Source organism: Ursus arctos, unplaced genomic scaffold (assembly GCF_023065955.2).
Source record: "Ursus arctos isolate Adak ecotype North America unplaced genomic scaffold, UrsArc2.0 scaffold_2, whole genome shotgun sequence".
NCBI classification, from domain to species: domain Eukaryota; kingdom Metazoa; phylum Chordata; class Mammalia; order Carnivora; family Ursidae; genus Ursus; species Ursus arctos.
In genome coordinates, this window is record NW_026622874.1 from 10,897,473 (window position 1) to 10,919,414 (window position 21,942).

Below are 21,942 nucleotides of genomic sequence, written 5' to 3' on the forward strand. Positions count from 1 at the left end.
CTTGAATTTATGAATGAAGAGTAATAGCTGAAATGAACAAGTTAATATTTACTCGAAACTGCCCATTCTGAAATGTGTTTTAATATGATGGAATGTGTTCCAAAATGATGGAGCAGCTATAGGTACTTGATAGAAGGAAAGTTAGGAAGACCTTCTGAGACAGTTTTTCCTTATTCTCCTATCGTTTCCATCCTTATCCCTCAAGAAAGATTTGTGTAAGTCACAATTTTAAGCCTTTACTTATATTTCAATTACCTTTTCCTAACGTCTGCACTTGAGCTTTCAATCACATTTGTTGTTCTGGCAAATCAGCCTCTACTTAACATCCCTACCTGTAAACGAATTCCAGTGTAAGGGTTACTTATAAAGAAAATAAAGTTGAGTTTAAAAATTGATTAGTTTTTAGCTTTAAAACTGAAGCCAAGTGACCCTCTTTGGAGGTAGGTGGAAGCAGGTTAATGGCGCTTCTTCTGAACTTTTCTAACTCAATACAACATCCATTTAAAAATTCTTTGAAATGAATATGAATATGCAGACCCTTAGTTACAGTTTGTTTTTAAGAGCTATCATGCAATATGGGGCAAATTTTTTGGAGTGCTCTACCACCTCAGTTTTCCCAGGAATGAGGATTTCTCAGGCCTCCACTCTTTTGGTACTAATCCTGGGAAAGCCCTGGGCAAACTGGGACAGGGCTGGTCACTCTCACTGCAGACAACATTAAGATAAGTGGGTTTGTTTTGTTTTTCTGTTATAACTGATTCTTCATTAAAAACACGATGATTTACAATAGAATTATTTTCCACTGCTAAGGCACTTAACAGGTATTGTAAGTTATCACATACAAATCACTTCAAATTAAGTAAATTACTATCGCACCGCATTTTGACATACTACTGTAAATTCTTATTATACTTGGAATACTTTTAATTTTCTTACTTTAAAAATGCACTTAAGATATTAAATACTCTTCTGAAAATGTATTTTTATTATTTTTATATTTGCTAAGATCAATGAAATGCTTATTAAATAATTAAGTTGATTACCCTAAGAAAAATATTTCTTGAATTTTTTACTACAAACTAGCAACAGAAATTCTTCACCTGTTTTAATCTGTGAATATGTGACCTCTAGACCAGCATAAATGCCTACTCTAACTGTTGTCATACACTAAACTGATAGAGAAAGAGTGTGGTCATCTTCTACTTGTCTCATAAGTAGATGGAGATGAAACCAGAACAGAGGGGACAGAATTCTGTTCCGTTCTATTTCCATCTCCTAGAACTAAGGATTCTGCCATGCCCCTTCTCTAGGATTGCATCAGTTTTAATCTTCATCCGCTCACCCACTCAAGATAAAAAGAGAAGCAAAGGGTAAGCAACCTGGTAAATAACACCTAGCTATTTCTCAGCATGCCCACCACTACCCTTCTGGTCCAAGTCACCATCATCTTGGATCCAGACTGCAATTTCCACCTTTGCCTCCCTTTAGACTGTTCTTAACAAAACAGTGACTATGATCCTTTTAAAAGTCCAATCACGTCACCATTCTGCTCAAACTCTTCAAAAACTTACAGTCTCACACAGAGCAAAGCTTAAAGTCATTATAAGGGTCTACAAGATCTGTCCCAGCCCCTTTCTCTCTGATCTTATTCCCCATCTTGCTCATTCCTCTGGGTTCCTGGATTACTTCAAGCAAGCTCCTCTCCCATTGGCTGTTTGCTCCTCTTATGATGCTCTTCACCTGGAAAGTCGCATGGCTTACTTTTTTATTCCTTCTTTTCTTAAATACCACCATCTCAGTAAGACCACCTTTGCTGATGACTCCAATTTAAAATAGAATCCTATCTATATGCCCTTAACTCCAGGCCCCTTTTCTTCCTTCGTGTTTCTCCATACTATAGGAAATAGTACGCGTTCTATTTTTTTGTTTATTTTATGTCTCCAAGTAGAAGGTAAGCTTGAATGCTCTGTGAGCAAATTCTCTCTCTCTAACACACACACACACACACACACACACACACACACACACTGCTTGTTTTCTTCACTAGTATATCCCCAGTACCTAGAATAGTGCCTGGCACATAGCAGGTACTCAAATATGTCTGGATGAATGAATGATTGGAGGTAACTAAGAAGTCCCTTCTTCTGTCAGTTTCTCTTTCCTCAGTCACCTTCCTGGGACCAAAACTGGAACTGTTTTTTGTTGTTGTTTTTTTTAAGTAATACATTCTGTTAAAAGAGAAAAAGGAAATGAAAAACCCTACGAAGTGATAATATGTTAATTCTGAGTAGTAATTTGCATCTCAGTGTGACTGAATTTACCAGATCTGATTAGAGATTTTCTTCAGCAAGGAAGCAGCGGAAGCCTAAGCCTGAGATCCTGGGACTGTGGCGAGGGGAGGAAGGACACAAGGACTATATAATCTATTTCTTTCACACTTTTCAGTGAGGCTAGACTTGACTTTAGAGACAATAATATCTTGTTTACTTATTTTTAAGTTTTAAGGACCACACATTAGTTTCCAAATTTTATTCTGAAATAATCATAAACTTAGAGAACAGTGCAGAGTACAGACAATTGTTTTTGTTATCAACCATTTGAAAACAAGTAGCCAACATGTTTACTCCAATATTTTAGTTATTTAGTTATTTCCTACAAATAAGTCTAGTCTCTTACATTACCATGATACCATCATGAGGCCTCACTACCAATTATCCAATAATACCCAAACATACTCATCCATTCACTTGTTCCCCCCTCAACTATTGGTCAAATACTTTCCAACATTCCATTATTACATTCTGTTTAGAATACCAAGAGTAAAATATGATCTTAAGGGTGACTTTTAATACGGTAAATAAGTACAGACAATTTAACAGGTGATATGAAAGTATCGTATATATAGGGTACAGTGACAGCAAGCAGTCAATTCTGTCTGAGGGTAGAGTGGCCAAGAAATAATTCCCAGATGCTTGGGAAAAAGCTGAGGATTTGAGGAGGTACTTATGCTTATATCTATATGTAGAGAAGGACATATAAACAGAAGTGCAGGGGGAGAGTGAAGAAAGACACTGGTTTATTAAGGAATAATAAACATTTATGTTAGTGAAGAGTAGACAGAAAAAAGACAAAAAAAATTGCAGCAAGAAATGAGGCCAGAAGCAGTAAGGGCTACATCATGGAGGACACTGTATGCCTTCCTGCGAGAGGTAACTAACCAGTAGGGAGTCACATCAAGGCTTTAAGCTGAGGAACAGTAATTTTTCACTTGTGTTTTAGAGAGAGTGCTGTATCAGTAATGTTGAGGGTACATATGAAGAATAAGACACTGCAAACTGGAGAAAATTTTAGAGATAATAGAAACAGTGAGGATAAGCAATGAACTAAGTAGCACGGGGGTGAAGATAAAGAAACATACACTTAGATATAAAAGAGGTGTTCATTTGGGGACTTAGGACACAAATAGATGTGTGGGGATAAAGGAGAAAAGAGAGTGCCAGATGATTCTCCAGTTTTCAGGTAGGATGATTACTAGTGGCATTCATAAAAATAGAAGAATGTGTGAGGGGAGGGAGAAAACATGGAATTTTAGAAGCACATGGAGCAAAGGAGAAAGATCTGAGTTGGAATCATGGATTTTGGAGTCCCGTGCATATTAACTGGTAGATAATGTACTACTATATTAATACTAATGGTTTACCCAGGGAGAGCTTCCAGACTCTGAAGAGACAAAAAGGATGAAGTCCCTCAGGATACCCTCATTTAAAGGATAGAGTCTAGCCAAGGAGATGAAGATGGAGAAGTCATAGAGATAGGAGGAGAAGAAGAAAAGAATGATTGTATGATTATTAGGCTTCCATTCATGTACGATTCACTTACACTAAAAACAAGTACACAGATAATTAAAACTCTACTCCAACTCTGGCCCCAACCTCTGGCTGATATATATAGAAATTAGACAGGACCAAAGAAAAATCAAAGGATTCAACCCTTGAAAGAAAAGAACCACAAAGAACTTCATATATAAATACAAACACAGCTTTTCCCCATGAGGTTACTCTCCAGTCAATGTGACAGAGCTCAAGCAGAAAATCTCAGTATTATTGGCCTGAGGAATAAGAGGATGAGGACTGAGATAGCTAGAGCAGCTGAAAATGGAATGGGGCAAAATCCTAGGGAGTAGGTAGCCAAAAAAAAAAAAAAAAAAATCCGTAAATAAACTCCCTCAAATCCTTGACTGATCCCTGAATGTGCATGTGTGCGGCAAGATTTCAGAGAGGCCAGGGGAGAAACAAATGTCAGAAGGCTGAAAGAGGTAAGCAGAGCTTCAGCAGCTACTCACTGCAGAAAAGATGAAGAGTGTCAATCTGTCAAAGTAGAAGGTTTGGTAAACACCTGGGTTGGATTTTCAACTGAAACCTCTAAGAGCCATGTCTTACGAAATAACACCAGTGAGAATTAGGAAATCACACCATGTCTAAGGGAAATGACAAAACAGATCCACCCTGCCAAAACCTAAAACCAGCAATGTTAACTGTCTGCTAGAACATTCTTCATAAGAGGGTAACAAAATCCAGAGTCTGTGACAACATATCTTACGTAATGTTCCAGCACATAACCCCAAATTACTAGATATTCAAAGTACGTAATCCATATCAAGAGGAAAATCAGTCACAAGCCCACAGACAAACCAGATGTTAAAATCAACATTCAAGGACTTTAAAACAGCTCCACAGTGTAGGGATAGAGGGGACATACCTCAATATCATAAAAGCCATCTACAAAAAGCCCACAGTGAATATCATTCTCAATGTGGAAAAACTGAGAGTGTTTCCTTTAGGGTCAGGAACACACAAGGGATGCCCACTCTCACCACTGTTGTTCAACATAGTACTAGAAGTCCTAGCTTCAGCAATCAGACAACAAAAAGAGATAAAAGGCACTCAAATTGGCAAAGAAGAAGTCAAACTCTCACTCTTGACATACTTTATGTGGAAAACCCAAAAGACTACACCCCAAAATTGCTAGAACTCATACAGGAATTCAGCAATGTGGCAGGATATAAAATCAATGCACAGAAATCAGTTGCATTTCTATACCCTAACAATGAGACAGAGGAAAGAGAAATTAAGGAATCGATCCCATTTACAATTGCACCAAAAACCATAAGATACCTAGGAATAAATCTAACAAGAAGTAAATGTTCTGTATTCTAAAGACTATATAACACTTATGAAAGAAATTGAGAAAGACACAAAGAAATGGAAAAACATTCTATGCTCATGGATTGGAAAAATAAATATTGTTAAAATTTCTATGTTACCCAGGGCAAGCTACACATTCAATGCAATTCCTTTCAAAATACCATCAACATTTTTCACAGAGCTGGAACAAATAATCCTAAAATTTGTATGGAACCAGGGAAGACTCCAAAGAGCCAGAAGAATGTTCTGAAATGGAATATGGAAACAATGGAAAACAAAGTTGGTGGCATCACAATGCCAGACTTCAAGCTCTACTACAAAGCTGTAATCATCAAGACAGTATGGTACTGGCACAAAAACAGACACACAGATCAATGGAACAGAATAGAGAACCCAGAATTGGACCCTCAATTCTATGGTCAACTAATCTTCAACAAAGCAGAAAAGAATATCCAGTGGGAAAAGGACAGTTTCTTCAATAAATGGTGCTGGGAACATTGGACAGCCACATGTAGATGAATGAAACTGAACCTTTTCCTCACACCATACAAAGATAAACTCAAAACAGATGAAAGACCTCAATGTGAGACAGGAAAGCATCAAAATCCTAGAGGAGAACACAGGCAGCAAACTTCTTGGCTTGCAAACACATCTCCAAAAGCAAGGGAAACAAAAGCAAAGATGAACTATTGGGACTTCATCAAGATAAAACCTTCTGTACAGCAAAGGAAACAGTCAACAAAACTAAAAGGCAACCAATGGAATGGGAGAAGATATTTGCAAATGACATATCAGATAAAGGGCTAGTATCTAAGATCTATAAAGAACTTATCAAACTCAACACCCAAAAAAACCAAATAATCTAGTCAAGAAATGGGCAGAAGACATGAACAGATATTTCTTCAAAGAAGACATCCAAATGGCCAACTGACACATGAAAAAGTGCTCAACATCACTCAGCATCATGGAAATACAAATCAAAATGACAATGAGATACCACCTCACACTAGTCAGAATGGCTAAAATTAACAAATCAGGAAATGACAGATGTTGGCGAGAATGCAGAGAAATGGAAACCGTCTTACACTGTTGGTGAGAATGCAAGCTGATTACAGCCACTCTGGAAAACAGTATGGAGGTTCTTCAAGAAGTTAAAAATAGAGCTACGTTATGACGCAGCAATTGTGCTACTGGATATTTACCCCAAAGATACAAATGTAGTGATCTGAAGGGGCACCTGCACCCTAACATTTATAGCAGCAACGTCCACAATAGCCAAACTATGGAAAGAGCTGAGATGTCCATTTATGGATGAATGGATAAAGAAGATATGGTGCATATGTATACACAAAGGAATATTACTCAGCCATCAGAAAGGATGAATTCTCACCATTTACACTGTCATGGATGGAATTTACATTGACGTGGAGGTTATTATTCTGAGTAAAATAAGACAATCAGAAAGACAATTACCATATGATTTCACTCATATGTGGAATATAAGAAACAGCACAGAGGATCACAAGGGAAGGGAGGGAAAAGTGAATCGGAAGAAATCAGAGAGGGAGACAAACCATGAGAGACTCTTAACTTAAGAAAAAAACTAAGGGTTGCTGGAGAGGAGGTGGGTAGGGGAATGGGATAACTGGGTGATGGGTATTAAGAAGATCATGTGATGTGATGAGCACTGGGTGTTATATGCAACTGATGAATAACTGAACTCTACATATGAAACTAATGATGTACTGTATGTTGACTAATTTAAATTAAAAAGTAAAAATAAATAAAACAGCTACAATGGTATGCTAAAAAAGCCATAGGGAAAAAAGTGGATATAGTGCGTAGAAAGGGAGTTTAAGGAAAGTTATGTTAAACTGTAAAAATGAATCAAATGCAAATCTTAGAACTAAAAATTACTACATTTGAAATTAAAAGCTGAATGGAAAAGAAGAAGGAATCCATAAGTCCAAGGATAAGTTAATAGAAATCACCCGAACTGAAGCACAAAGAAATAAAGCTTTAAAAAATGTACAGAGCCTCAATAATTTGTATCAAATTATCAAGCACATACGTAACTGGAGTTGCAGGAGGGATGAGAATAGGAAGGCTAAATAGGCAAAGAAATATTAGCTGAAAAGCTTTCCAATTTGATCAAAAAGAATGTAAAAACATAGTGAATACCAAGCTGAATAAATACACAGAAAACCACAAGAAGGAACTAATAATCGAACTGTGGAAAACTTAAGATAAAGCTACACACTAATTAAAACTACATGTATTGCTATGAAAATTGATATAATGATTAATGAAACTTAACAAATAACTTAGAAATAAGGTATCATAAATCAGCAGGAAAACAAAGAGCACTCAATAATTGATGCTATGGCAACTGGTGAAGTTTTGGGGGGCAGGTATGAGGGAATCAGAACTTTATTGTGGATGATGAGCAACAAAAAATTCAATGTATAAAATAATTAAGTATAAAGTGAAACCACAAAACCATTCAGGGAAATTATTATTCTCTAATGAGGAAGGAAAGGTTTTATTTATTTATTTATTTATTTATTTATTTATTTAAAAGATTTTATTTATTTGAGAGAGAGAGATAGCAAGAGACAGCATAGGCAGGAGGGAGAGGGAGAAGCAGGCTCCCTCAGCGGGGAGCCTGACATAAGACTCAATCCCATGATCCTGGGATCATGACATGAGCCAAAGGCAGACGCTTAACTGACTGAGCCACCCAGGCGCCCCTTATCAAAGTTTTTATAAAAGCACCATAAACGAAAAAAATTGATAGACTTGACTACACCTTAAAATCTTCTTTACGTGAAGCAAATTAAAAATTAAACTGGGAAAATAACTGATAAACAACTTTCATATATAAACGGAGCACATAAAAATGATAAAAAATGTAGAGAATTGATCAAATGACATAAGACAATTACAAGACAAGACATATAATCAATAAAACGTTTACCTTTAAAAGTAATTACTATTTAAACAATTACATAAAACAATTACAAGACAAGACATATAATCAATAAAACGTTTACTTTTAAAAATATTAATTACTCAATTAATTAAAAGTAATTAATATTAAAACAATGAAATCACAATTTCACCCATTAAATTAGAAATACTTCAGCTTAATAATCCTCAATCTTCATAACTATGTACTCTACACATTGCTGGCAGGAATGCAAATTGGAAGAAATTTTCTAGAAAATAGTTTAATATACACTGTTTTAAATCTGTATTCTTTGTTTCAGAAATTTGCTTTCTGGGAATCTCTTTCAAGAAAACAGAGTAAAAAAAAGTTTACATAAGAATGTTCAGAAAGGAGAGAAGTCAGCAACATGGCTGAATAAGACCTCTTTCATCGTGTCCCTCCCTCCACAACAATTTGACATTCAGTCATGAAAACAGTGCCTTTGTGAGAGCTTTGGGATCCAGTATTATATACCAAAAGACATAAGAGGAGTCTTCCCCACCTGTGCATCAGGTAAAAACCCAGTTGTGGATCCCACAGTGGCTCCTGCACCAGCTCCAGCCCCTCCTGGCCACAGTCTAGAAGTCCAGTAAAAACTTAGACAATCACTTATGAACAGGAGTACCCTTGTGGAAGTCTAGGTCTCCAGCAGAGAAGTCCTAAGTCACAGTTGGAGCAAAACAATAGGAGTTGGACGCACTGAAGTGGGTAAAATGAATAGTCCGATTTTACATGTATCACCCTTCTCCAAAAGTGGCACAGCTCAGGGTCATGAGAGATATTCTTACCCTGTGATTTCTCCCAAGAGGGGAAAGTGAAAGTATGTGAGTGAACGGCTGGGCCTCTCCACTGTGCGGGATGATGCCAAAGAAACTTATTTCTCTCTCACTCCATTCAAAGTACTGAACTGTGAGCTACATTACTGGAGAGTGGGAATAGCTGGAAAAGTAGAAGATAAGACTCTTGGAGACCATTAAAAGGACATGGATTCTAAAAACTGGGCCACAGATTCCATCGACCAGCTGAACTGTGAGCTGCTAGGGATGTCTTATCTGCAGATCCCCCAACTGGCCCATGGGCACCACCAGTGCTCCACATCCCTCACCTATATACCTCCAACCCTGTGAGCTCTCCCACAGGGGCAGTGAGAAAGCTTTGATGGATGGCAAGTGAGCACGTGCAGAAAATAAGTAAGAATCTGTGAGCCAGAGAGAGACCACAAATTGAGCTTTAGGTCAACCTTTGGGAAAGCAAAAGGGAGGCTGTTGGCACTTGGCCTAGTGCATTGGAGGATCAAAAGAAGGCATACAAGTTTAAGAATTCTGCCAAAAGAGGGAGCAAAAGTGTGGACCAGGTGCATCCATAAAAGTTCTGAGAATCCCTAGGAAGGCTGACAGAAGAGATTTCTCTCTGGAAGGTAGTTAGTAAAGAAAGAAGGTGCTCAGTTCTCACTGCTACTTCAAATGTGAAGACAGCAAAACAAATCTTCAGGGACTGTGAAAAATCTATGAAACATGACACAACCAAAGGATAACAATAATCTTCCACAAGCTGATCCCAAAGACATGAATATCTGCTATTTATCTGATAAAAGAAATTAAAATACCTGTTTTAAGGAAGGTCACTGAGCTACAAGAAAACACAGAGAGACAATTCAACAAAATTTAAAAAAAAACTAATACACACACAAACTGAGAAGATTAACAAAGATAGAAATCATAAAAGAAGAAACAAAAAAATTCTGGAGCTGAAAAATACAATGAATAAAATGAAAAAGGAACTACAGAGCATTAATATCAGAATGGATGAAGCAGAAGAAAGAACATGTGAGTTAAAAGACAGGAAGTAGGAAATTATCCAGTTACAGGAGAACAAAGAAAAAAGAAGGAAGAAAGCTATGTAATCCATGGGATACCATCAAAAGAAATAATTTGCAAATTATTGAAGTCCCAGAAAGAGAAGAGAGGGAGACAGGGTAGAAAGCTTATATAAAGAAAGAATAGTTAGGAACTTCCCAAATCTGGAAAGAGATTTGGATATCCAAATTCATGAAGCTCACAGATCATCATATAAACTCAACTTAAACAGCTCTTCTGTGAGACACATTATAACAAAACTGTCAAAAAGCAAAGACAGAGACACTTAAAAGCAGCAAGAGTAAAGAAGCCTATAACTTACAAGGGAACTCCCACAAAGCTATCAATAACTTTCTCAGCAGAAATCTTATAGGCCAGGAGAGAGTGGGATGATTATATTCAAAATGCTGAAAGAAAATAAAAAGCAACTGCCAATGAAAAATACTCTATCAAGCAAAGTTGTCCTTTGGAAATGAAGGAGAGTTAAACAAAAGCTGAGGAAGCTTATCACTCCAGACTGCCTTAGAAGAAATGCTGAAAGAAGTTCTTCAGGTTTAAATGAAAGGATGTTAAGTGGTAATATGAAAAAAAAATCTGAAAATATAAAGATAAGTGTACAGAATATTCTAATACTTTAATATGGAGGTGTGTTAACCACTTCACTCTTATATAAAGGTTAACAAACAAGAGTATTAAAAATAACTATAGGGGCGTCTGGGTGGCACAGCGGTTAAGCGTCCACCTTCGGCTCAGGGCGTGGTCCCAGCGTTATGGGATCGAGCCCCACATCAGGCTCCTCCGCTATGAGCCTGCTTCTTCCTCTCCCACTCCCCCTGCTTGTGTTCCCTCTCTCTCTGGCTGTCTCTATCTCTGTCAAATAAATAAATAAAATCTTTAAAAAAAATAACTATAATAATTTGTTACCAAATTGACAACATAAAAAGAGGAAACCTGTGATATCAAAAATATAAAATGGGGGAATAAAAGAAGAACTTTGATTGTATGCAAAGCTAAGTTGTTACCAGAAGAAAATAGACTATTATATCACGAAGATATTTATATAATGCTCATGGTAACCAGAGAGCAAAAACCAACAGTAAATTCACAAAAGATAAAGACACGAGACTCAAAGCATACCACTATGGAAAATCATCAACATACATGGAAGGCAACCAAAAAGGAAGAAAGGAACAACGGGAACTACAAAACAGCCATAAAATGGCATTAGTAAGTCCTTACCTATCAGGAATTACTCTAAATGTAAATAGAATGAATTCTCCAATCAAAAGGCATGGAGTGCCTGGATGGATTTAAAGAACAAGACCAAATTATATGCTGTCTTCAAGAGACTCATATAGCTTTAAGGATACACACAGGCTCAGAGTGAAGAGATGGAAATGATATCCTATGCAATGGGAAACCAAAAGACAACAAAGGTAGCATTATTTATACAGGGAAAAAATAGACTTTAAGCCAAAAACTGTAACAAAAGGCAAAGAAAGTCATTATAGAGGTACAGGCTGAGAAGATGATGGAATAAGAGGACAGTAAACTCACTTCATCCCATAGATTCAACTACATAACATTCACAAGAGTGTAAATAACTCAGAAAATGACTTGAAGACTGGCAGAACAAACTCCACAAGTAAAAGTAGAGAAGAGGTCACATTAAAAAAGTTAGAAAGGGGGGGCGCCTGGGTGGCGCAGTCGTTAAAGCGTCTGCCTTCGGCTCAGGGCGTGATCCTGGCGATCCGGGATCGAGTCCCACATCAGGCTCTTCCGCTGTGAGCCTGCTTCTTCCTCTCCCACTCCCCCTGCTGTGTTCCCTCTCTCGCTGGCTGTCTCTCTGTCACATAAATAAATAAAATCTTTAAAAAAATAAATAAATAAAATAAAAAATAAAAAAGTTAGAAAGGGAAGAAACCCAGTTTGGGAGAAAAGGGGACCATGGTTGACCCTCGTCGGGAGTGAGCCCAGGGTGCAGGGAAGGGCAAGAAGCAAACTATCACACTGGAGAGCCCTCACAGGGAAGATGAATCCCCATAACATTTGGCATTGAAAGCGAGAGGGACTGAATTTCATGAGTACATACACCCAGTGGGACTTAAAGCCTGGAATCTTAAAAATCAGCAGGCTCAGTTCTGGAAAGTTGAGTCCCCACTTAAAGGTACAGTGCAACAAATAGGCAGTAGAGATACAGCATAGAAACAGCAGTTTGAAAAATGCCTAGGGCACAGGGGAGGGAGAGTTATTTACTTATCTCAGAGCATGGCCAGAGAGGCAGGGATCACAGGGAGACCCTTCCAGGAATAAAGGAGCTAGCAGATGACATCCCCCCACCATTACCCCTCAGCATAAACACATGGCCCCCTGTGGGAACCAGCATTGCATAACACTTTCTACCCAACTTGCTTACATGAAGCCCCTCCCACCACCTACACTTTGATGGATCTGCTCTATCTAGTCAAGCTTGCCTAAGTCCAGCAAGGTGGGTCCTTTCCCCCAGAAAACTGGAGCAATCCCCATCAAAACCTCAGCTCCTGACCAGGAGGCTTTTGTTCGGGTGACATCAGGGGCAAGTCTCACTTTGTAGGCAGACCACTGTACACTAAGTTAAACTGTGCCCTACCAGGCTGGGGACAAAACACTGCCCACACAGGCAAAGAGAGCCTCTGCAGATAACTGGACAAGAGGAAACAATGGAAAGGACATAACAGCAGGGCACATGTAACACATATAGGAGACACTTCCTGAAGTGCAGGTCCTGGGGAACAGGAGACAAAGCACTACAGGGCACGACAGGACCTCTTCTTCATAAGGTTATTACCTTCAAGAGCAGGAGACATAATTGACTTTCCTAACACACAGAAACAGACATAGAGGGTTAGACAAAATGAAGAAACAGAGGAATATGTCCTAAATGAAAGAACAAGACAAAACCACAGCAAGAGACCTAAGTGAAATGAATATAAGTGATATGTCTCAGAGACAGCAGATGTGAACAGACCAATTACCAGCAATAAAACTGAATTAGTAATCATAGAACTCCCAAAAAACAAAACTCCAGGATCAGATGGCTTTCCATGAAAATTCTGCCAAACATTAAAGAGTTAACACTGGGAAGCCTGGGTGGCTCAGTCGGTTAAGTGTTCAACTCTTTATATCAGTTCAGGTCATGATCTCAAGGTCTGGGACCAAGCCCCATGTCAGGTAACATGTGCAGCCGCTTACGATCCTCTCCCTCTGCCCCTCCTTCCTCTAGGGGGGAAAAAGGAGAGTTAATACCTATTCTTTTCAAGCTACTCCAAAAATCAGAAGAGGAAGGAAAACTTCCAAATTCATTCTGTGAGGCAAGTATTACTCTGATACCAAAACCAGATGAAGACACTACCAAAAAAAAAAAAAAAAAAGTCAATATCTCTGATGAACACAGATGGAAAAAACCTCAACAAAATATTAGCAAACTGAATCCAACAATGCATTAAAAAAATCATTCACATGGTCAAGCGGGATTTGTTCCCAGGATGCAAGGATGGATCAATAGCCATAAATTAATTGATGTGATACATCACATCAATAAGAGAAAAGATGAAAACCATATATCATCATTTCAATAGATACAGAAAAATCATTTGGCAAAGTACAACATCCATTCACAATAAAAACTCTAGTTGGTCTACAGGGAACATACCTCAACATAATAAAGGCCATATATGAAAAACCCACAGCCAACATCATACTCAATGGGGGAAAACTGAGAGCTTTTCTGCTAAGGTCAGGAACAAGACAAGGATGTCCGCTCTCACTACTTTTATTTAACATAGTACTAGAAATCCTAGCCTCAGCAATTAGACAATAAAAAAGAAATAAAGGGCATTCAAATTGGTAAGGAAGAAACAAAACTTTCATTATTTCCAGATGACATGATAGTATATATAAAAAACCCTAAAGACTCCACTGAACAATTACTAGAACTGATAAATAAATTCAGTAAATTTGTAGGATACAAAACCGATGTGTAGAAATCTGTTACATTTCTATGTACTAATAATGAAGCAGCAGAAAGTGAAATTAAGAAAATAATCCTACTTACAACTGTACCAAAAACAATAAAATACCTAATAAACTTAACCAAAGAGGTGAAAGAACTATACTCTGAAAACTATAAAACAGTGATGAAAGAAATTGAAGATAACACAAAGAAACAGAAAGACATTCCCTGTGCATGGGTTGGAAGAACAAATATTGTTAAAATGTGTATACTACCCAAAGCAATCTACAAATTAAAAGCAATCTCCATAAAAATACCAAAAGCATTTTTCACAGAACTATAATAAACAATCCTAAAAGTTGTATGGAACCACAAAACACCCAAAATAGCCAAAGCAATCTTGAAAAAGAAAAACAAAACTGGTGGTATCCCAATTCCAGACTTCAAGTTATATTACAAAGCTGTAGTATTGAAAACAGCATGGTACTGGCATAAAAACAGACACCCAGACCAATGGAACAGAACAGAAAATCCAGAAATAAACCCACAGTTATATGACCAATTAATCTTTGACAAAGCAAGAAAGAATATCCAATGGGAAAAAGATCATCTCTTCAACGAATGGTGTTGGGAAAGCTGGACAGCAACATGCAAAACAATGAAATTGGACCACTTTCTTTCACCACACACAAAAACAAACCCAAAATGGATAAAAGACCTAAATATGAGACCTAAAACCATAAAAATCCTTGAAGAGAGCAACTGCTTTAACATTAGCCATAATGACATTTTTTCTATATATGTCTCCTGAGCCAAAGGAAATAAAAGCAACAATAAAAAGTTTCTGCACAGTGTAGGAAACAATTTAAAAAACTAAAAGGCAACCTACTGAATGGGAGAAGATATCTGCAAATGACATAGCTGATAAAGGGTTAGTATCCAAAGTATATAAAGAACTAATATAGCTCAACACCCAAAAAACAAATAACCCATTTTAAAAATGGGCAGAAGACATGGCCAACAGATACATGAAAAGATGCTCAACATCACTAATCATCAGGAAATCATCACAAATCAAAACTACCATGAGACATCACTTCACACCTGTCACAATGGCAAAAATCAAAAAACGCGAGAAACAAGTGTTGGAGAGGATGTGGAGAAAAAGAAAACCTTGTGCACTCTTGGTGGGACTACAAACTGCTATGTCCACTGTGGAAGAGCATGGAGGTTTCTTGAAAAAATTAAAAATAGAACTACCCTACAATCCAGTAACTTTTACCCTACTACTAATCACTAATTACCCTACTAATCACACTACTTTTACCCAAAAAATACAAAAACACTAATTCAAAGGGATACATGCACCCCTATGTTTAGAGCAGCATTATTTACAATACTCAAACCATGGAAGCAGCACAAGTGTTCACTGATAGATGAACAGATAAAGAAGATGTGATACACACACACACATACACATATGCACACACATATGTGTGTGTGTGTGTATATATATATACATATATATATGTATATATATATATATATGGAAATATTATTCAGCCAAAAAAAGAATGAAATCTTGCCATTTGCCACAACAGGGATGGAATTAGGGAGTATAATACTAAGCAAAATAAATCGATCAGAGAATGTTAAATACCACATGATTTCACTCACATGTGCAATTTAAGAAACAAAATGGAAAAAAAAAAAAAAGGATAGAGAGAGACAAACCAAGAAACAGACTCTTAATTATAGAAAACAAACTAATGGTTACCAGAGGGGAGGTGGATGGGGGGATGGGTGAAATAGGTGATGGAGATTAAAGATATACTTATCATGATGAGCACTGAGTAATGTACAAAATTGCTAAATCCCTATATTGTACACCTGAAACTAATATAACATTATATGTTAACTACACTGAAATTAAAATTAAAAATTTAATTAAAAAGTCATTATATAATGATAAAATGGCTAAATCATCAAGGAAATATAACAATTATAAATATATACGCCCCTAACTTTGGAACACCTAAGTATCTTAAACAAATACTGACAGATGTAAAGGGAGAAACAGACAACAATAGAATAATAGTAAGGGACATCAATACTCCACTTTCAATAGTGAACAGATTATCCAGAGAGTAAATCAATAATGAAACATTTGAGTTGAACCATACTTTAGACCAAAGGGACCTAAGAGACATATACAGAATATTTCATCCAACAGGAACAGAATTACATTCTTCTCAAGTGCCCATGGAACATTCCCCAAGATACATCATATGATAGGTTACAAATCAAGCCTCAGTAATTTTAATTAATCTTAAATCATATCTAGTATCTTTTCTGACCACAATAGTATGCAATTAGAAATCGATACCAGGAAGAAAACTGAAAGTTAATAAATATGTGGAAATTAAACATGCTACTGGACAACCAATGGGTCAAAGAAGAAATCAAAAGAGAAATCAAAAAAGATCTTAAAACAAATGAATATGGAAACACACATACCAAAACTTATGGGTTGCAGCAAAAGCAGATCTAAGAGGGAGTTCATAGCAATAAGCACCAACGCTAAAAAACAAGAAAGATTTCCAATAAACAACCTAACTTTACACCTTAAGAAACCGGAAAAAAAAGAACTAAGCCCAAACTTAGCAGAAGGAAGAAAATAACAAAGGTCAGAGCAGAAAGGAATGAAATAGAAACCACAAAAACAATAGAAAAGATCAATGAAACCAAAACCTGCTTTTTTTTGAACTGATAAAGAAAATAAGAGACCTTTAGCGAGATTACTAAGAGAAAAGAGAAATGACTCAAATAAATAAAATCAGACATGAAAGAGGAGATATTACAACTGATACCAAAGAAATATAAAGAATCAAATAAACTATTACAATTATACACCAATTAACTAGACAACCTATAAGAAATGGATTAATTCCTGGAAATATTAAACCTACTAAAACTGAATCATAAAGAAATAGAAAATCTGAAGATACCAATAATGAGATTGAATGAGAAATCAAAAATCTCCCAACAAAGAAAAGCCCAGGACCAAATAATTTCCCTGGTAAAATCTACCAAACATTTAAAGAAGAATTAACACCAACCCTTCTCAAACTCTTCCAAAAAACTGAAAAGGAGGGAGTACTCCCAAATTCATTATATGAAGACAACATTACCCTAATCCCAGAGCCAGATGACACTACAAAAGAAGAAAACTACAGGCCAATAACCCTGATAAATATGGAGGCAAACATTTTCAACAAAATATTAGCAAGCTGAATTCAACACCACATTCAAACAATCACACATCATGATCAAGTGGCCTTTATACCTGGGATGCCAGGATGATTCAATATATACCAATCAATAAATGTGATACATCACATTAACAGAATGAAGGAAAAAATCATATAGTCATCTCAATAGATGAAGAAAAAAATAGATGACAAAATACAACTTCCTTTCATGATTAAAAACTCTCAAAAATTTGTTAATAAATCAGTAAACATAGTAAAGGCCATATTTGGTAAGGCCACAGCTAGCATTATATCAGTGATGAAAGGCTGAAAACTTTTTCTCTTCTATAAGGAATAAAACAAGGATGCCCAATCTCACCACTCGTATACAACATAGTAATCAATATCCTAGCCAGAGAAATCAGGTAGGAAAAAGAAAAAGGCACCCAAATCAGAAAGGAAGTAAAACTACTTTTGTTTGTGGATGATATGATTTTATATATAGAAAATCCTAAAGACTCCACCAAAAAGTGTTAGAAATATAAATTCAGCAAAGTTGAAAGGAACAAAGGCTCCACTGGGAGCCTGCTTCTTCCTCTCCCACTCCCTCTGCTTGTGTTCCCCCTCTCTCTGCCTGTCTTTCTCTGTCAAATAAATAAATGGAATCAGAAAGAAAGAAAGAAAGAAAGAAAGAAAGAAAGAAAGAAAGAAAGAAAGAAAGAAAGAAAGAAAGAAAAAGAAATGGAAAATGAAACAAATGGAAAGATATCCCATGTTCAAGGACGGAAAGAATGAATACTGTTAAAATGTCCACACTACCCAAAGCCATCTATAGATTAAATGCAATTTCTATGAAAACTCCAAGGACATTCTTCATAGACATAGGGGAAAAAATCCTAAAATTTGTATAGAATCACAAAAGGTTCCAAATAGCCAAAGGAATCACTTGACCAAAAAATTCAGAATCCCTTAAATAAGGTCCTTTACATAAAATATTTTACAAACATATTTTTCATAAAATAAGGCATAATGATGTGAGGTTATTTGGCTTGTCATACACACCAGTCCAAGAACAAATACATTCTGCACAATTTTTCCAGGTAATTTACCACTTCTTTGGTGACTCTTTCAGTTTCCTAATGGCTCAGCAGGAAAACCACCAAACTACTCAACAGTGAAATTCTTGAGCAGGTGCAATCAAAACCTCTTTCAGAGGCAAATTAGGTTTTCTGCCTAAGTGGATGTATTTTCTGCAGGTGATGGTGTGGTGAGTGAATCTTTCTCTAACTGTAAAGAAACCTGTGATATTTGTTTTCCCTTTCATGCAGTAGACTCCAACATTTTTAACCACCCTTGTCAGTAAAATATGTAAATACATCAAAACATGTATGTAGTTTAACAGGTTATATAAATGTACTCTTATTAGTCTATACATTAAATTTTACTAAAACTTAATTTCTTTTTATAAAGTAAATAAATAAAAATGGAAAGTTTAACATACCCTTCCCCACCAGTGACGTGTGTTGTGAAGCACCCTTTCTTGCAGACCACTTCTAGAGAAACTGAAATAAATTCTGTTCATACGCAATGTGTGTTTCCTTCCAGATATAAGAGAACAAATCTGCCAATAGTGCAGACATCAATGATGAAAGTGAGGTCGATTCACAACATATATAGTTACCAAGTGGTCTAATGTTCACTGTAAGGCTGAACCTTCTTTTGAATCAACTTAAAAAGTAGTTCTACATCTTAGAAAGAATAAAGAAAAAAAGAACTCATTTTGGTAGATGAAATATTTTTCTTTTTTTCTTTTAAAAAATTTTTTTTATTATGAAATATTTTTAAATAATGAGTGAATACCGGATTTTAGGTACACATTAAAAGTAGCCTGTCTATTCATTAATCAAATATTAATTGTATGGCCATGACACACCTTGCATTTTTCCCACACACTAGTTATATTTACATGTTTTGTAACCCACAGTCTCTCTTCAGACATGGAAATGACTAAGCAGTGATGACATGAATTTCTAAATTATTTTAATACAATACATGAATAGATTGGCACACTGGCAGTTTAGAGTGAGACTGCCATTTATCAATTCTACCTCCTAAAACTAGACTATAAGTTCCTCAAAGATAAGGACTATACTTATTTGATCATTATTATAAACCTAGCGCAGTGACTGGCATGTAGTAAGCATTGAACACTTACAATTTTGCTGGAGGGGTGGAAGAAAAGGGACAAAGAAAGAGAGTAGAAGAAGAATAAATAAACCAAAGTCTGAGAACAAACTTTAAGAACCATTCTATTGTCCCTAATGCATAGTTTGACTATAACTACTAATGGTATTTTTTCTGAAGATATATACATATGTATACATGTTAGATGGGTATATAATATCTATATATGCCCATCTCTATATATCCATCAAAGGCACATGATCCTGCTTAACATCCCGCACCTGCACTTAGTACATAATTCAAGACTCTGAGATTCAAGAGGAGAATCCATCCCAAATCAGGACCAAGTCCTCAAAAGTTCATTTACTTTCAAGTTTTATGATACATTAAAAGGTATTATTGTAAATGTAACAGAAGTACTTTAAGGAAAATTGGCAAAATACAGGAAAGTAGAATTTAACATTATCATAGTTCTACCACCCAAAGACAACCACTATTAACATTTTTTATGTTAAATTCATACCAAATTTTAGTATCCCTATTAGTAACTTTCTATAATGCTACAAGGGGCTCGTGGACAACTAAAATGAAAAAAAAAAATAGTAGAGTAATTCCAACTATGCTTAATGAGGGAAGACTTAGGATCTTGGAAGAGTTCCCAACCTAAACTCTCATGAGATTATGAGCTCATTAAGGAAAGATACCTTGTTCTAGTCGTCTTTCTTATGGCCCAGCCACGGGCTCAAGCAGTGAGCCCTGTACATACTATTCACTCTGTAAATGTTCACTGAATATACATCTAGAAAGAGAGGTAATCAGCAAACTTTTATTGTTAGGACTCTTCCTTCTATGATTGCTCAAGGCTCACTCCCAACTACTCCCCGACGACCTCATCCTCTGTCATTCATTGCCAAGTAATTTAACTACAGTAATGATAAAGATCTTGTTGCAGCCTGAAAGTGAATCTGTTTTATTCTTCCCTAACTTTCATCGTGTCATTTCCTTCTTCACTTAGCTAAGTTCTGCTCACTCCTTGCAATTCTGCTCAGAAGTCATGTTCTTCAAGAAGTCTCCCCGGATGCTATTTTGCCCCTTTCAGGCTGAGCTAAGTGCTAATATTCTGGGCCCCCATCGTACCCAATGCAAGCATCTAACACTACAATTGCCACAGAACGTGGAAATGAGCCACTTACATATACTGCTCATTCGCAGACTGTAAGCTCTTTGAGACGTCTATCTTTATATTCACAAATATTAGCACAGTTTCAGTAAATACTTATGGAATGAATGAAAGAATGAACGTAGTCATTCTATCTTTGTTCTAGTTTATATCTAATTTGCCGGTTCAGTCAGCTGTTCACTCACAATTTTAATTATCTTAAAAAAACAATAAACAAAACCCTGTCCTGATTTCCAACAGAAATCAGATATAAAAATGGCAAACATCAAGATCTGTTTATTCATGTAACCAAAAAGTATCCCTTTCTAATTTTTTACAATGACTAATCAATAAACACTCAACATCATCATTTTCTCTTAAAGTCCTCTACATTAGAGTCAGATTTTAATAATCACACTTTCACAATCACATTTAATACTTAACTTCTATTCTTCTTTGTCCCTGAAAAGATAGAGAGTAGGTCCTGCCAACTCTTTCTCTAATGGTGTCATCAGGTCTGCTCTTAACTGTTTCTAGAGCCCTTGCCTTAAACCTCTTCCAATTTAGTTTGCTCTTGTTGCATCAAGGGAATGACTCCATATGCTCAAAATTAAGCTAAATATGAGGAATTGCTATTTCCTGCCACATGGGATTCCACTCATACAAAATCCACAATTGTAGCCTGGATTTTAAGACTACCCATCCCAAATTCATCTCTACCAGCATTCGCTGGTACCACTATCTTTAAAAAAATGTATTTCCTTGTGCTTCTAGGTATGCATTTCCTATTGAAGTCAAGCAAATATTCTTGCTGTATACCATAGTAAATTTGCAAATTCCTTCACTGTTGCCTTTGTACAGGCTTTAGAGCTTTTCTCATTCTCTTTGTGCCTTGATTCTTCTTTAAAACCCCTTTCACTACTCTCTTCCTCTAAGTAAGTTTTCTCAATTATCTCCAGGTCATATCATTTGCTCCTTTATTAAACAATCCTTTAACATTTGCATTTTACTTGAACTAAAAATATTTTAGCCCTTATTGTATGTTTCTCTGTAAGTGTTTTAAAAGATCATTATGTGTGTGCTCTTCAGTCTTTGAGAACAGGTATACTGCTCTCCCCTACAGAGCTTAATCTAGCAGCAAGCACTCTCACACAAGTTGATTTCTTAATAGGTGCTGTTAACTTTCTATCCTACATATAAGGGAACTCAATAAATGCTCTCTGGATTAAACTGAATTAGATGCTCATATTCAATAAACTATTTATAAGTGATGGTAAAATAAAGAAAAGAGAATAAATTTGAATTATA

General features: G+C 36.3%; 1 protein-coding gene across 6 annotated transcripts in view; it reads right to left on the reverse strand.

The window, feature by feature from the left end:
- The window catches only part of NME7 (NME/NM23 family member 7), a 240,766-nt gene that overhangs the window by 102,907 nt on the left and 115,917 nt on the right, over window positions 1-21,942 (reverse strand). The window lies entirely within an intron of this gene.